Source organism: Erinaceus europaeus, chromosome 16, assembly GCF_950295315.1.
Source record: "Erinaceus europaeus chromosome 16, mEriEur2.1, whole genome shotgun sequence".
NCBI lineage: Eukaryota > Metazoa > Chordata > Mammalia > Eulipotyphla > Erinaceidae > Erinaceus > Erinaceus europaeus.
The window spans coordinates 37,589,376-37,604,754 of NC_080177.1; the positions used below are offsets into that span (position 1 = coordinate 37,589,376).

Here is a 15,379-nt window from a genome sequence, read left to right on the forward strand (position 1 = left end):
GTGGAAAACTCTCAGAAGGCTAGAAGTGCACATATCCTATGACCCGGGAATTCCTCTCCTGGGGATATATTCTAAGAAACCCAACACACCCATCCAAAAAGATTTGTGTACACATATGTTCATAGCAGCACAAATAGCCAAAACCTGGAAGTGTCCAACAACAGATGCATGACTGAGCAAGTTGTGGTATGTATATATAAAGGAATATTACTCAGCTATTAAAAATGGTTTATTGAGAACAACGGGATGCAACAGACTCAGGCCGGAGCTGCTGCTGTCTTCATGACCCACAGTAACCAGCGCGAGCTGGCAGGCCAGAAGAATATGAAAAAGCAGAGCGACTCGGTTAAGGGAAAGCGTGAGATGATGTTTGTGAGATGCTTGCAGTGGCCTGCAAGCAGAGGGACTCGGAGGTCATGCAGCAGAAGCAGGAAAAGGCAAATGAGAAGAAAGAGGAACTCAAGTAGCTTTGCGGCTTCATGTCCAACCCTCTTGCCAGTCCTGCCACGCTTGTGTTTCCTCCTGTAGCGCTCACAGGTCCCAACAGGGATGGCATTCCCTTTGCCCTGAGTCTGCAGCGGGTCCCTTTTGTGCTTCCTTCTCCTCAGGTAGCCTCCCTCCCCCTGAGCCACTCCTGGGGTGAGAGGGTTACCCTTTCCCAGTGTTCTATATTCCTGTGGGGTTCACCCCAAAGTATTAAAAGTAGCTTTGTAATTCCTTGAAAAAAAATGGTGAGTTTACTTTCTTCACCCCATCTTGGATGGAGTTTGAAGGAATAATGTTAATTGAGATAAGTCAGAAAGAGAAGGCTGAATAGTAGATGATCTCACTCATAGATAGAAGTTGAAAAATAGGGAGTCGGGCTGTAGCACAGTGGGTTAAGCGCAGGTGGTGCAAAGCACAAGGACAGGCATAAGGATCCCAGTTCGAACCCCAGCTCCCCACCTGCAGGGAAGTTGCTTCACAGGCGGTGAAGCAGGTCTGCAGGTGTCTATCTTTCTCTCCTCCTCTCTGTCTTCCCCTCCTCTCTCCATTTCTCTCTGTCCTATCCAACAACGACAACAACAATAATAACTACAACAATAAAACAACAAGGGCAACAAAAGGGAATAAATAAAATAAATATTAAAAAAAAGAAGTTGAAAAATACTACCATGACACCAGCTTGCCTTTCCTGGGCAGACACCTCACCAATGTGTCCTGGAACCCCACCTCCCCAGATCCCTACCCTATTAGGGCAAGATAGAAATAGGCTGGGAGTATGAATCAACCTGTCAACTCCCATGTCCAGTGAAGAAACAATTACAGAAGCCAGACCTGTGACCTTCTGTGCCCCTTAGAGATCTTTGGTCCATACTCCCAGAGGGATAAAGAATAGAGAGCCTTCCACTGGGGGGGATGGCATATGGCATAGGGGATGGTGAGAATTATATGAATTGTACCACTCTTATTCCACAATCTTGTCGATCATTATTAAATCACTAATAATAATAATTATATATATATATATATATATATATATATATATATATATATATGAAAAAACAAAGCAGAGCTTGGACTGATTTTGGTGTATTGCACCAAAGTAAAGGACTCTGGGATGGGGAGGAGGGCTCAGGTCATGGAACATGATGTCAGAGGACCTAAAGGAAGTTGAATTGTTATGTGGAAAACTGAGAAATGTTATACATGTACAAACTACTGTATTTTATTTTTTTGCTACTGTATTTTATTGTTGACTTTAAACTATTAATCCCTTCAATTAAAAAAATGTTTAAAAAAATTAATGAGGGGGGTCCAGTGGTAACGCAAAGGGTTAAGCGCATGGTGTGAAGCACACGGACCAGCCTAAGGATCCATGTTCAAGCCCCTAACTTCCCACCTGCAGGGGAGTCACTTAACAGGTGGTGAAGCAGGTCTGCAGGTGTCTATCTTTCTCTCCCCCTCTCTGTCTTCCCTCCTCTCTCCATTTTTCTCTGTCCTATCCAACAACGATGACATCAATGACAATAATAATAATAACCACAACAATGATAAAACAACAAAGGCAACAAAAGGAGAAAAAATAGCTTCCAGGAGCAGTGGATTTGTGCACCAAGCCCCAGCAATAACCCTGGAGGCAAAAACAATGAATGAGGTAGTTGGGGAGAGTACCAGAACATCATTCTGCCACATGTGATGCTGAGGATCTCACACTTAAGAGCCCAATACTCTTATCTACTGCACAACTTCAGATTGCTATCAGACTTTTATATTCTTTTTTATATTTACTTATTTAGGTATTTATTATTGGGTATATATAGAGAGAGAAAATGAGAGGAGAAGGGAGATAGAGAGGAGAAGAGACAAAAAGATACCTGCAGGTATCACTTGTGAAGCTTTCCCCCAGCAGGTGAGAGCCAGGGTCTTGAACTTGAGTCCTTGCACACTGTCATGTGTGTGCTTAATCACGTGCACCACTTCCTGATCCCCAGACTTTTATTTGCTTTTCTTTCAGTCTGCCAGGACATTTGTCACTCAAAGTAGGATTTGTCTTATTCATTTTTGCATATCCTACAGCAATACCAAAAGAGACTGAAGAAAGATTATAAAATTTTGAGAATCAGCTCTTCAACATCAGTCATTAAAAATGCATTTGACGCTTAAATTGTATTAGGAATACTTATAATTTACTTAAATTATTGCCTCTTTTGTGAGTATTCTCCATTTTAGGATGTTTACTGCAGGCATGTGTTATCTGTAAAAATCCTAGCTGAGGGGCAGAGGAGATAGCATAATGGTTATGCAAAAAGACTTTAATGCCTAAGGCACCAAATGTTTCAGGTTCAGTCCCCAGCACCACCATAAACCAGAGCTAAGCAGTACTCTGGTAATAAATAAACACATAAATAATGAAAATCTGATGGTGACTTCACCGTTTTCAGCCGATCTTGAATGGACCTTGAAAAATTCATGTTACGTGAAATACGTCAGAAACAGAAGGATGAATATGGGATGATCTCACTCTCAGGCAGAAGTTGAAAAACAAGATCAGAAAAGAAAACACAAGTAGAACCTGAACTGGAATTGGTGTATTGCACCAAAGTAAAAGACTCTGGGGTGGGTGGGTGTGGGGAATACAGATCCAAGAAGGATGACAGAGGACCTAGTGGGGGTTGTATTGTTATATGGAAAACTGGGAAATGTTATGCATGTACAAATTATTGTATTTACTGTCGAATGTAAAACATCAATTCCCCAATAAAGAAATTAAAAATGAAAAAGAAAGAAAGAAAGAAAGAAAGAAAATCCACTGGGTGGTGACACACCTGGTTGAGCGCACATATTACAGTGTGCAAGGACCCAGGTTCAAGTCCCTGGTCTCCACCTGTAGGGGGAAAGCTTCATGAGTGGTGAAACAGGGCTGCAGGTGTCTCTCTCCTTACCTCCCTCTCCCCCTCTCGATTCCTGGCTGTCTCTATCAAATAAATAAAGACAATTTTAAAAAAATCTAAAATAATAATAATAATAAGTAATGAAAATCCAAACTGGGTACTATCCAATTTCAAAGTGTTACACTATCATTATCATTTTATAGTGATGTTAGGGACATAGCCAATGATCAAAAAACAGCAGAAATGCCCACCACTACTTCTAGCTTTCAGATTTTTCACGTGGTATTAACTGTTTTAGAAAAGACATCCAAAATATACCCAATCCTACAAAGTAATTCTATCCACAAAAAGGGCAAAGGGAGCAATTCTACCAACCCATAATTTGGTAGGAGGGTTTGGTCTATTTTAATTAATTATCGCACACTAAGTATTTCAACAACTTGAAGTGAACCATTAAAAGAAGGAAACAAATATACATAATCTCTTTTGCTTAAAGTATATCTGATGCTAAAAATTTAATGTTCTAGGCTATAAAAATAAAACCCGGGTTTTCGGTTAATTCCACTCCCCACTCCACCCCCCAAAAAAGCTAAACAGTTCTACCTGGTTTAGATGTCTTAATGTGCGCTAATTTCCACTCACAGCTGTGGCAATTAGAAAGTGTACTTAATGGAGTGTCATGCTAATTGTTTTCAGAGTTAACCAATTTCTCCATTTAATTGTCAATTGATTAACCTATTGAAATGTTAAGTGACTCAGTTTCCTTCCAGAGTAAACAGCAACAGCATATGGTGGCTTCATCAGCCGAAGGCAGCACTCATTTGCTAGGATTGAGTGTGTTGGTATTTTTTCACCTCCCTGAGCTTTTAATTAGATGAGGCAATGTTACATGTATTTGTCTGCTGGAAAGGTTATCAGTGCCCTGACTGACCTGCAGAGGTAAGGTTGAGTCTAGCAGCTTTAATAGAAACGGTTTTCAGCTAGGACTGTTGTACTTGATTGCATTGTGATGGTAATTAACTTAATACTGCTTGCCTCAGCATGTGTATGTGTGTGTGCCTGCAAACACTCATCTGTGTGTCTTTCCAGTGGCACTAACTGTGCAATGAGATGTTTCCTCGGTCTCAGACACACACTTACTAAGTACTCATTGTATTCAAATAAGCATACAAATAGCCAAGAATTTCTTTAGGCAATACTACACCACTCAGGTAGTGGTGCTATTTAAATAAGTACAATGTTCACTGCCTGCAGCATACTTTTGCAGAGAAGGCAACTCGGTTTGGTAGACTTTTGCTGCTTTATTTTCTTTGTGTTTCCATTTTAGTGGCTAGTGATTCCAGTGGATCATTACAACTGTAAAGTAAAACTGAGTTTTCCTCCCTCAATGTAGGCATGTAAGAAGCCATAGATTGTTTAGAAAGAGTCAGCTGGACATATCTGGGCTTGAAAGCATCTTTGCAAGGAATACTGTGCTTTCGTGACCAGACTAATACAAGGTTCTGGTGGTCAGTTGTTAGCTCAGTTTTCTCATGTCTTGCACGCTGTTTTCTGACTCCGGGTGCACATTGCTTGTGTGTTTTACACCGTACTGCATCATTGTTTCACTGTGAGCCAGTCCACAACTGAGCCAGTATTATCATCCTTGATAATGTTGGGAGCAGGCAACTGAGACAAAATGATTACAAACCTATGTTGTGTTCAATAGTTCTTTAGAGGATTTCTCTCTTAATAGTGCTGGCTCATTCATGTTTGATTCAGCACATTTGTTCTTTAAAAAAGGCATAGCTTAGAAGAGTTTCAGGGTGGGTTAATAACTCAACTGAAAATGGCTGCTTGCATTGTCAAAGCTTGTTCCTGCAGTTGCTTGGGGCTTTCTTCAGTTTTGCCGCTCTGCAGCTTCGGCCCAGTTGGTAAACAGCTTAAGTCCAGACATCTTTTCATTCTCTGAGCAGCGGATTGAAATAAAAATGCATATAAGTGGCGACTGACTGGCGCTGGCCTAACAATAGCCTGTAACATTATGCAAGGGTATTTACATAGGAATAAGGCCTTACTAAAGGAGATGGGGCAATTAATGGTGTGGGCCACACATATAAGGAAAGTTTGTCCAATCCTTTCCTAACTGAAGATCTTTTGTAAAGTACTATGGAAACTCATGGAGATCCAAAAGAGATTAAGGCAAGAACTTTTTAGGGACTTTCAAATGTCAATATATATGGGTGTGTATGTGTGTGTGTGTGTGTGTGTGTATACATATATATAGGCCCCTATATACATATACAGAATGTATGATTGAAGTTTCATAAAGTCAAAATTGTATTAGACCAACTCACAGGGAAGATATGACTTTGTTTTTATTTTTACCGGTTCAGTTTGTTTAGTATCTCCAACCCCATAAAAGAAGACAATTACAATGTATTTGGTGTGTCTTTTTCCTCCCATTTTTTTTTCTCTCTGAGATGATAAAGAATATAGTTGTCAACAAAGACAACAAAAGGGAAAATAAATAAATAAATATTAAAATATATATATAGTTATATGACATAAGTAAATAAATAAATAAATAAATAGATAAATAAAAGCTCCTTTAATGTCTCTGTGTTTGAAACTAAAATATCTTTAAATATTTGAAAAGTTTTGGTCCTGCTCTTATTTCAGTAACATCTAAGTGATCGGAGAGAAAAAAAAAATGCCCAAAAGCCAGTGAAATTCTGGAAATCAAAGTGAAATTCTGGAAATTAATCAAGAACTAGCTGAGGCAAACAAACAGTTCCCCAAACAGGAAACAAACAAACAAACAAAAAAACTGAGGGTTTTTTAGAGGAGAGTGAAAAAGCCTCTTTGCAACTTCACTCCTTTTTAAGGACATACATTTTGAGACAGTCATTAGCTTGTCAGTTCATAAGAAAACTGTAAAGCCTAATGCTTAACTTACTTTCATTCCAAAACATCGTCTTAGATTTTTTCCTCCCTACATGGAAAATCCTCCTCACCCAGCCCCCACCCTTAGCCAACCAACCCCAGCAGTAAAAGACAAATAGGCAATAACTCTGCCTCAAATTTTCATTCTTATCAGAAGCTTGCCATCTGCTTCTGCCCTTGCCCAGATAGCATTACTGTTATTACTTTGGATCAGATACATTATTTAATATCTGGTATCATCAGCAATTTCATAATAGAAGAGTAACTTGTCCTGTTTGCACACTTATGACAAGTAAAAGAATTGCTATCTCTTGTAAGCAAAACACTTGAGTGTCTTTTTCTTTTTTAGTTCTACTTTTCTTCTTCCTCTTCTTTTCTTCTTCTCTTCCTCCTCTTTCTCCTTCTTTTTCTTATTGTTCCTTCACTCATTAGCTATTTTCTAAGAAAGCAAAACTTTGACAAGGGAGTGTTACAGCTCTGTTCACACTTGCTAGTGAACTTGTTCTTACTTCAAACATGGTTTTTATGCCATAAAGTTGAGTCATGAGATTTATGTCCCTATTAAGTGAAATAAAATCTTAATTTGATAACATATAAGCTGTGTGTGTGTGTGTGTGTGTGTGTGTGTGTGTGTGTGTGTGTGTGTGTGTGTGTGAAAGTGATTTCAGCTGCAGCCTTGTCAAGCAGGCAGAAATCAATGCCTCATTCAGGACTATTGATCAGTACTAAATTAATTAGACTCCAAGGCTTATGGCAGTTGATAAGACAACTTGTTAATTTAGTCAATGATAGTGTTTTCCCTAAAGCAGCAAATACCCTCTTCTGTAGAAAAGGCATTTCAGATACTTGCTGCCAGTTCTTTTTATTGTTTTATCTTCCTTGCTTTCTTTTTCTGGGAAAGGGTTTGGTTAGAGTAGGTGAATTTTGGAGGGGAGGAGATGAAAGGGGAAGACAGTGCTATTAAAAAATACATGTACTGAGGAATCAGTCTGGAAGGTTCATTAGTCCTCTTCCATTTCTATTCCCTTGCCTAACCTTATAATTTCATGATAGAAAGAATGCTGCCAGATTACAAGCCAGGACCTGGATTTCCTATGGGGGCTTCGGCCATGTAAGGCCACGCCAGCCCCACAATGATGTTCATTTGGAAGGGGGCTACTTCCTAAACCTGCATTTAGAATTCACTGATACAGATTGCTTTTGCTTTTCATTTAAACCTGCAACAGTGATGGTCATAGTCAATAACAAAGACCTCAGCCCTGTCGGTTATGCAAACTGTGAATGGAATGAAGGTATCCCAGAATGCCCTGAACATGGGGCAGTACTTCCTGCTGACTTGGAAGGACAAAAGGACAAAGCCTGGGAGTGTAGGGGTCCCACCAACAGCTCTTGGAGGCAACAGCCTGCTATCAGCAGCACTCCAACCCTCTGAGAATGCTAATAAGCTAGTGAAGAGCTCAGCTTTCTTGCCATAATTCTATAGTGTGGTTGAGGACCCCATAGTGCTCACTAAATAAAGACAACTAATTGAGAATTTTTTGCACATTTTGCCCAGGGGACTTGTTGTTCATTCGATTCTTTGGGGGAGAATGTACCCCTACTGACAAGAGGAACTGATTGTTTTGGCAGCCTCATGTTACTCTTCCCTGGGTTTAAGACTGACTTTCGAAGTATGTCAAAAATGTTTCAGTTTTATTTCTTTTAATTATGTTGTTGGGAATTATTTTAGATCTGAAAGAATAGGTTTTCTAGTGTTCATCTAAAAAAAAAAAATCCTGGCAGAGTTTTTTTTTTTTTTAATTAAAGCCCTGTTATTTTTCCCCCTTTCTTGTTTTCTTTCTTTCTTTTTTCTTCTTCTTCTCCCCCCCCCCCTTCTCTTAAATTGTATTTTCTGTGGTGAGGCCTACATTTTTGTGTCTGCAGGTGACACGTTGATTGAAACTAAAATTAATAAATCAACTGAAAGGCTCACACCTACAGCTCACAGCAGGGCTTAGAAAACACGTTTATAAAGGGAGCTTTATGCCCTCATATAAAGCAGGAATAAATTACAGAAGCACTTGTTGCCCTGGGACTTGATTTTGCTTTGCAATCTGGTATCTTATTTTTGGAGGCTTATTGTTAATCAACAGGTTCCTGGTTGCTTTAGCAGGTGACTTTGCCATTAATCTCTTACTTGACCATTAGGGCATATTAATGAAGAGTCTTCTAGATATGGCTCTATCTTCTGAGCAAGGAATTAGTTTAAAGGTGCACTTTTTACTCAATGGCTTGCAGTTAGCCACATTGAGGACCAAATGCAAAGTAGCATTTTCTACAGCTTGTGTAGTATTAACAAGTGTTTTACTAACATATGTCTTACTGTGCTTTTCTTCTCTCCTATACTTACTTCTTCACCATGGAGGGCAATTATGGAACTAACCAATCTCTGTTCTTTTTTTTTTTAAACAAAATAAAATTATATATAAATAACAAAATGATATCCTTTCTTATTAATGTGCACCCCTATTTTAATTAAACAATGTCAATGTTCACTGGAGGTGTGTTCAGAATTAAAATGTATGATTTGTGAAGGCAAGAGGTTCAACATTTCTCACCATACCTAGGTTAAAAAATGCCATTACAAGTGCAGGAATTTAACCACCCCATTTCCCTTTAGAGTCTGAGGTAATTGGAAATAGTTAAGCTTAACAAAAGAAGGAAGTAAATGTACCTGTGGAGCAGTTAAACATATAAAGAAGAACTGAGAATTTGTCTTATGTTTGTAATTACAGGAACCCTCAAAGCATGTAACAGTGCAAAGTTCTTCAGACAGCCCTCTCCCCTGTATAAAGAACCACTCTGTTACAATCTGCAGATCCTCTGACACAACATTATTATTATTGCTGGGTGTTTTTTTTTTTTTTTTTTTTTTCCTTTTAAGCTCTATCGGGAAGCACTCATCTGTTGTTGGACACCTGGGTTGCTTCCAGGTTTTAGCCATTACAAATTGTGCTGTTATGAATATAAGTATATTCTATTTTAAAAATAAAATCTTATTTACACACTAGATAGAGACAAAGAGAAATTGAGAGGGGAGGGGGAGATAGAGAGGGAGAGAGATAGAGAGATACCTGCAGACCTGTGTCACCACTCCTGAAGCTTTCCCCCTGCAGGTGGGGACAGGGATGTGAACCCTGGTCCTTACGCACTGTAATGTGTGTCCTTAACTAGTGTGCTACCACTGTCTCTTTCTATTTGGAAAAGTCAACTTAGAGCAATGAAGCACTGACAATGACAAAAAAATAAATTAGCAACCAAAAAAAATCAGCAGCATTATCCTATAGCTTTAATACCAGACTGCTCCCCAAATGAGAGACAACTGGAAGTAGTACCACCCTCTAAAAGTATTACTCAGTGACTGGGGAAATGGCTCAATTAATTGAGCATCAGAACTTGGTTTCTGAGTTTCTCAACACTTCAAGTAAATTGGTGTTCTGACTTTACTTCCTTTCTCCTCTCTGTCCTACATAAAGTTGTCTTATATGTGTACTGTGATATATATGGTAGAACACAAACTTTCCAATGCACAAGGACTTGGGTTCAAGCCTCCACTCACCATATGACACCATGAGAGCACCATGCAAGGGGGAAGCAGTAGTTTTGTGCCCCCTTCTCTCTCTCTCTCTCTTTCATTCTCTATATGAAAAAAAAATAAAATAAAATAAGGGGGTTAGGCCGTGGCGCAGTGGGTTAAGCACATGTGGCACAAAGCCCAAGGACCGGTTCGAGCCTCCGGCCTCCCACCTGCAGGGGAGTCACTTCACAGGCGGTGAAGCAGGTCTGCAGGTGTCTGTCTTTCTCTCCCCATCTCTGTCTTCCCCTCCTCTCTCCATTTCTCTCTGTCCTATCCAACAACGAACAACATCAACAATGGTAATAATAATAATAACCACAAGGAAACTACAACAATAAGGGCAACAAAAGGGGGAAAAATGGCCTCCACGAGTGGTGGATTCATGGTGCAGGCACCAAGCCCAGCAATAACCCTGGAGGGGAAAAAAAATAGTCTTTTGAGAGCAGTGGAATCATATAGGCACAAAACCCTGGAGATTATATATATATACATATATATATGTATATATATGTATATATATATATGTATTAGAAGTATTGGAACTGGGTAGTGGTATAGCTGGTAAAACTAATGTTGCCATGCACTTGGACTCAGGTTCAAACCCCTATACTTATCTACTAGAAGAAAGATTTATAACAGGTAGAAGAGTGCTACAGTTCTGTGTGTGTGTGTGTTTCACCCTCTATCAAAAAGAGTAAAGGAAGAGGAGAAGATGGAGATGGAGGAGGACAACAGCTGCCAAAAACGGTGGAGCTATGCAGGCAGCAAATTCCAGCAATAACCCTGGTGTAATAGTCCATTGCATATATATTACATAAGTTTCCTCTCTTTTTTTTCTTTTAATTTTGTTAGGAGTTTAGTTGTTGACACATGGGTATACTTTTATTATTATTATTATCTTTATTTATTTATTTATTGGGCAGAGACAGCCAGAAATCAATAGGGATAGAGAGGACATTGCTGCAACATTGCTTCACCACTCGCAAAGCTTTCCCCTTTCAGGTGTAACATGTGCGTTCAGACTGGTGTTTCACTATCCAGCCCCACAATTTCTTATCTCCCCATAATAGGTGTCTGCAAAAAAATTCACCTCCACCAAAATGCACCTGGACTCCAACACTTTCTTCATTCTTACTTTCCCTCCATTCCCAGAATCCTTTACTTTGGCATAATACACATTTATACAGTCACTTAGGAGATTATGCTACATGAAATAAGACAACTACTATATGGTTTTACTCTTTTGTGGAATACAGAGAAATGAAATACATGAATTTGAGGGCAGGGGGGATATAGCCAATCTGGGCTATGAAATAGATTACTTGGATTTTGTGTTGTTTTGCCATGTACACCATGCAAGTTCAGTCCTGGCCTCGCCACACTGAAGAAAGCAGTCTCTTACTTTCTCTCTTTCTCTCTCCCCCTCTCTCTCTCTCTCTCTATCGCTATCTTAGAGAGAGAGAGGAATTAGACTATCTCTAAGATTTCGTGAGAACTCTGGTGGCTATAGTATAAGAGGGGCATCGAACTTTAGTGGTGGGTGGCATGTAAAATTATAACCCTATACTCCTTTCTTTTTTTACTTATTATTTTCTTATTATTAAAACCAGAGTTATTGCTGGGGCTTGGTAACAGGACTATGAATCCATAGCTCCCAGTGGCCTTTTTTTTTTTTTCATCTTTATTTGATAGAACAGAGAGAAATTAGAGTAGGGCACCAACGTAAAAACCCAGTGGAGAGGGAGAGGGTGGACATTCGCTTCCCCTGCGGTTGGGGGAATAGGGGGTGGGTGGGAGGGGACACAGTCTTTTTTGGTGGTGGGAATGGTGTTTATGTACACTCCTATTAAATTGCAGTCATATAAATCACTAATTAATATGAGAGGGGAAAAAGTGATTGTATGTCTCGAACATTTTAAAACACAGACTGAGTCTTTTTAATACATAGGCTGCGTCTTTGATATGTTGACTCTCTCAAAAGCCTAGACCAGGTAAAACAGGAGCAACCGGTGGCACAGCTATATACAAGATGCTGGGTATTTTACAGCAAACCCTAACAAAGGGACCTTTCAAAGTTAACCCAATTACCAAATAATGTGATGATAACAATAACTATCCATTGTCTTCTTGAACCCTAAGACAGCAGGAACCTCACATTTCCACTATAGAGCTTATATTTCCCCCAGTCCTGGAACCTTAGGATGGGGCGCACTTTCCTGCATACTTCTTTCAATTCATATCAAGTAATATTGCATCCATCGATCGCAACCTAAGTAACGCAACGAGTGCCACCCTAGCATGCTTCACTTCAGACTGTATCCAGAGACTTCAGGTGTGGAATGACAACCCTTCAGCTTCATTACTCAGGTGAGACCTTTCCTTTCATAGTATTCTCTAATTCCATTCCAGGTGGTTCACTTCCTAACAAAGTCCCAAAACCTAGATAGACCAGGTACCCTGAGATAGAGCATATGTTTACACGTATCCATAAACTAGGGCAAAATATATACCTGAAAGCAGAAGTACACAATAGTCTGCAGTGAGTACCCCCCAACACTTCATCTGCACTATTCCAGCCTTCAGGTCCATAATGGTTCAACAATTTGTTTGGCTTTGTTTGTTAACTCTCTTTCAGCCACCAGGTTCCAGATGCCAGCATGATACAACCAGACTTCCCTGGACAGACGACTCCACCAATGTGTCCTAGAGCTCTGCTTCCCCAGACCCCCACCTTACTAGGGAAAGAGAAAGGCAAACTGGGAGTATGGATCGACCAGTCACGCCCATGTTCAGCGGTGAAGCAATTACAGAAGCCAGACCTTCCACCTTCTGCATCCCACAATGACCTTGGGTCCATGCTCCCAGAGGGCTAGAGAATGGGAAAGCTATCAGGGGATGGGATGGGATATAGAGATCTGGTGATGGGAATTGTGTGGAGTTGTACCCCTCCTATCCTACTGTTTTGTTAATGTCTCCTTTTTAAAATAAATAAATAAATAAAAGAACAGAGAAATTGACAGAAGAGGGGGAGATGGAGAAGGAAAGAAAGGTGGTTCAGGTGATGATGGCACAGTAAATGAGGCACTGGGCTCTCAAGCACAGCGTCCTGAGTTCAATCCCTGCTTGCTTATGTACCAGAGTGATGTCTGGTTTTGTTTTTTTTTTTCTCTTCTTTTCTTTCTTTCCTTCTTCCCCCCCCCCCAGAGTTATCGCTGAGGCTCGGTGCCTGCACTATGAATCCACTGCTCCTGGAGGCCATTTTTCCCATTTTGTTGCCTTTGCTGTTGTTGTTGGATAGGACAGAGAGAAATCGAGAGAGGATGGGAAAACAGAGAGGGAGAGAGAAAGATAGACACCTGCAGACCTGCTTCACTGCCTATGAAGTGATCCCCTGCAGGTAGGGAGCCAAGGGCTTGAACTTGGATCCTTAAGCTGGTCCTTGTGCTTCACGCCATGTGCGCTTAACCCACTGCTCTACCGACCGACCCCAGATGTATGTTTGTTTTCCCTCTCTCTGTCTCTTTCTCTCCTCCTGTCTTTCTCATTAAGGAAACACCCTTTTAAGCACACATATTACCAAGTGCAAGGACCTGGATTAGAGCCCCCACTCCCCACCTACAGGGGGTCAACTTCAGAAGCAATGAAGGAGGTCTGCAAGTGTCTCTCTTTCTCTCCCTCTCTTTATCTCCCTGCCCTCTCTCTGTTTCTATCTTAACAAATAAAAATTAGAGAAAAGGGGCGGGGGTGATGGCCAGCAGGAGTGGTGGATTTGTAGTGCGGGCACCAAGCCCCCCAGCGATAACTCTGGTGGCAATAATATAAAAGAGAGAGAGAGAAGAGAGAGAGAGAGACCTACAGACCTGCTTCACCACTGATGAACCATTCCATCTGCAGGAGAGGAATGAACCCAGGTCCTCACACATGGTAGGTAATATGTGCACTCAATCAAGTGCGCCTCTGCTCAGTTAACCCTATACTCTTATAATCTTGTAAACTACTATTGAATTACTAATGTTTTTAAAGTAGGAAAAACTGAGGAAGAAATATATCTGCTCTGAACTGAACAGAAACCAAGTTTGTTCTCCAGTGACACAAAAACAAGTGCTTCAGTTTCTCCAGAATAGTTGTGTGGGGATTCCAGGGGGTCTTTTAAAGAGAAGGAAATAAAGGCCATAGCACAGAGTGTTAAGCACAGGTGGCTCAAAGCCCAAGGACCCCTGGCTCCCCATCTACAGGGGAGTCACTTCACAGGCGGTGAAGCAAGTCTGCAGGTGTCTATCTTTCTCTCCCTCTCTCTGTCTTCACCTCTCCATTTCTCTCTGTCCTATCCAACGACAGCAACAACAACAATAATAATAACCACAACAGTGATAAAACAAGGGCAACAAAAGAGGAAAAAATGGTCCCCACAGGGAGTCGGGCGGTAGCACAGCGGGTTAAGCGCGCAAAGAACAGCTTAAAGATTACGGTTCGAGCCCGAGCTCCCCACCTGTAGGGGAGTCACTTCACAGGCGGTGAAGGAGGTCTGCAGGTGTCTATCTTTCTCCCCCCTCTCTGTCTTCCCCACCTCTCTCCATTTTCTCTCTGTCCTATCCAACAACAACAACATCAATAATAAAACAATACAACAATAAAACAACAAGGGCAACAAAAGGGAATAAATAAATATTTTTTAAAAATGAAATCAAACTCATACTGGTGGGGGCACACTGGGTTAAGTGCACATATCACCGCTCAAGGATACTGGTTAGAGCCCCCACCTGAAAGGGGAAAGCTTCACTAGCAATGAAGCATGTCTACAGGTGTCTCTTTCTCTCTCTCCCTCTCTTCCTACCTTTCCCTCTAAATTTCTCTCTGTCCTGTCAAATAAAAATAAAAAGGAAAGAAAAAAATATGGAAAAAATGGCCACTGAGCCCCAGCAGTAACCCTGGAAGCAAAAATTAATTAATTAATTAATTAATTAAAATAAAATTTATACAGGTGGCCTAGGAAGTAGTGCAGACTGTCAAGCATGAGGCCCCAAGTTCACTCCTAGCATCACAGGTGTCAGATGCTGTGGCTCTTTCTCTGAAACAAACAAACAAAAAAATAAATGTTTTTTTTTAAATAAATGTTTTTTTAAAAGTCATACTGAAAGAAGTCAAAAAGGGATGTCCAGATCATTCATCTGGGAAGGTGTCTGCTTTGCATGAGCAAGGCCCCAGTTCAAGTCCAGCTCTTCAATGAGGAAAGCTTTGGTGCTATGGTGCTATCTTCCCTTCTCTTCTTGCATCTCTCTGTCTCTGTCTCTCTTCTAACTGAAAGAAAGTTAACCTGAAACTGTGATGTGCTGGTGAAGGAGGAAGCAAACAAACAGAAGAGAAGTCATGGAAGTCGCTAATATATTCCAAGAAGGCCAGGTCTATTTTGTGATTTTCGTCATACAAACTTTTTTTTTTTTTCTAACCTAAACACTGCTCAGCT

At 40.5% G+C, this 15,379-nt stretch overlaps 1 pseudogene; it reads left to right on the top strand.

The window, feature by feature from the left end:
* Window positions 1–282: 282 nt before the first annotated feature.
* LOC132533338 (small EDRK-rich factor 2-like) lies at window positions 283–578 on the top strand (annotated as a pseudogene).
* Window positions 579–15,379: the final 14,801 nt, after the last annotated feature.